We start from the raw sequence: 3005 nt of genomic DNA, 5'->3' as shown, positions 1-3005 counted from the left end.
GGTGATGGTCTGATGCCAGTGCCTGGGAGCCTGAGCTGGGTGATGAGCTGATGCCATTGCCTGGGAGCTTGAGTTGGGTGATGATGGGCTGATGCCAGTGCCTGTGATCGATCGATATGATGGCCCCTCCCTGTGATACCGGGGTTGCTCTCTGGCCTGATAATGACCAAGTGGGTGTGGAACTCTAAGGGGAGGATCTGGTATGGGGATGCAGGAGGTAGAGCTAAGTATTCAGAATGTGGTCTCTCGTCTCCATTCCAGACTCTCCCACCCTTCCGCTCTGTGGCTTCCAACTTGGGGTGAGTGCAGGGATACCCAGAGGCCTCCATCTGCTCTTGTCTGGATTTTCTCTGTTCCCTTCAGCAAATAGCCTCAAACACCTACCCACACGCAAAGCTCAGTGCCAAGAACCCGCTAGAACGGCAGTTCTCAACCTGTGGGTCGCGACCCCACCCACAGGGGTAGCCTAAGACCATTGGGAAACACAGACTGTTTACATTACAACTCATAACAGTGGCAAAAGTACTGTTATAAAGTAGCAATGATAATAATGTTATGGTTGGGGAGGTCACCACAGCATGAGGAACTATATTAAAGGGTCACAGCATAAGGAAGGTTGAGAACCATTGCTCTAGAGAGTCATGATACCTATGGGGACCCTATAGACACCCACAGCGTGGTGGCATCTGAGGGCAGGGGAACCTTCACCAACTGTGAGGCAATTACACTATGTGGGGCTTGCTTTGTTCTTTTTGTTTGTTTGTTTGTTTGTTTTGTTTTTCAAGACAGGGTTTCTCTGTGTAGCCCTGGCTGTCCTGGAACTCACTCTGTAGATCAGGCTGGCCTCGAACTCAGAAATCCGCCCGCCTCTGCCTCCCAAATGCTGGGATTAAAGGTGTGCACCACCACCGCCCGGCTTGTTCTTGTTTTTTTGTTTTACAAGTAGATTGGCCTCTAAGATCTGAGGCCCTGTGCCCAGAGTTGTTGCTGTAGTTGTTGAAGTTTTGGTGGGAACACGCTTCTTCCCTCCCTGTCTGAGCAGCAATTCTTCCCCTAAGTTAGTCAGCATACCTTCCATAACGCCCCCTTCAAGCTGTTGAAGGGCAAATCTGAAGGCATCCCCCCAGGTCCCCAATGTAGAAGTCCCTTAGGTCCCTTAGCAAAAGTTCCAACCTGGGCAGGAAAAGTGCCAAGGGCATGAGATCTAAAGACTTCCCCACAATGACTGACCTGATCTAGAGGTGGGTCTTCTAGGGCCCTTGGCCACTGCAGCTGCCTGCAGAACACCCGCTTGCTCTTCAAAGCCCAGATCCATCGCATGCTCTTCCGTGAAGCCTGCCAGTAGCCACACCAGCCTTAGCATCTCCCAAAGAGGACAAGATAGAACAGGACGCTGTCTGTCCTTTAGAACAGGATGCTGTGCCTGACACATAAGAGGCACTACCCAGGTGCCCTTCAGGGCTGAAGGACCTGTTCCCTTGACTGCTGGGAATGCTGCCAACTGACTGCATTCAGTTGCCTGAAAATCTCTCTCCTGGGGGATTTACCTCTGCCAGTGTGAGTGCCTTGCTCGCTCACTTGCCTCAGCTCCCTGCCCAGGCTTCCTGTCCCTTTAAAGGACCTCTCTGAAGTATCCTCCTAGCTTCAGAGATCTCAGAGAACCTTCTCCCGTGGCCCCATCCTGCACCATTCTCTTCTGCAGGTGTTAATTCTAAAAGCACATCTTTGAAATCAATCAATCAGAACTTTTGACACACTGAACTGATCTGCTTTTCCAAACCTGTTCTTTTGAGTACCCAACCTGTAACACATCCCCCCTCCGACCTTTTTTTTTTTTTTTATGGTTTTTTTTGAGACAGGGTTTCTCTGTGTAGTCCTGGCTGCCCTGGAACTCTCTCTGTAGACCAGGCTGGCCTCGAACTCAGAAATCCACCTGCCTCTGCCTCCCAAATGCTGAGATTAAAGGCGGGCCGGCTCTACTTTGTTTTTTGAAACATAGTTGCTCCCTGGGGTCTAGGGATTTCTCCTTAGGCTAGGATAACTGACCAGAGAGCTTCAGGAATGCACAGGTCTCTGCTTCTACAGGGATTACAAGTGCGTGCTACAATGCTCAGCCTTTTTCGTGGTTGATGGGGATGGAACACAGGGACTCATGCTTGCATGGTAAGGACTTTACTGACTGAGCCAGCTCCACAGCTCTAACTTTGGTTTTTGCATCAATCTTCAACTGTTCATTCTTCCTTCGTTGTTTCCCATCAACATTTAAGACTTTCTTATACCGGGGCGGGAGAGATGGCTCAGTGGTTAAAAGCACTGACTGCTCTTCTGAATGATCCTAAGTTCAAATCCCAGCAACCACATGGTGGCTCACAACTATCCATAATGAGATCTGATGTCCCCTTCTGGTGTGTCTGAAGTCAGCTACAGTGTACTTACATATAATAAATAAGTAAATAAATCTTTAAAAAAAAAAAAAGACTTTCTTACACATAAAAGGCCTCCTCTGACTCCTTGCCCCTCCTCTCACTGTTCCCCTTGAGAATTAAATGTCCTCAAAGAATGGTCACTGCTTTCCTCTCTCCCATCCTGATCTAGGGGTGCCATTTTCCCGAAGCTGTCCAAATCAAGGCTATTTAACTCCTCGGTGACAAAGCAAATGGACTCTTTAGTCCTCATCCTGCTTGGAAGTGGAAACATGAGGGTTCTTTGGAAAGTCGGTTGGAGGGTGCTTTGCTGGGGCAAATGTGAAGGAACGTTTCCTTAAAGTGGACACAGGTGAAAGACTAAGGCAGACTCATCAAGGAAAGTTTGGCTGAAGCAGACACAGGAGAAAGGATGTTCTACTAAAGCAAGCACATGAGAGGACACGTGATGAAGGATTCTTTGCTAACAACACTCATATATTGGTCCACCTTACATTGCATAGTTGAGCTGCATTTGTTGGGACTCTGTGGACTACAAGGGAGGTTAAAGCATTTAAGAATCATCATTAAAAATAAGATTTT

The sequence above is a fragment of the Mastomys coucha genome, unplaced genomic scaffold (genome assembly GCF_008632895.1).
Source record: "Mastomys coucha isolate ucsf_1 unplaced genomic scaffold, UCSF_Mcou_1 pScaffold5, whole genome shotgun sequence".
In the NCBI taxonomy this organism is placed as follows: Eukaryota; Metazoa; Chordata; class Mammalia; order Rodentia; family Muridae; genus Mastomys; species Mastomys coucha.
The sequence above is the reverse complement of the archived record's forward strand: the minus strand, read 5'-3'. Positions refer to the sequence as shown.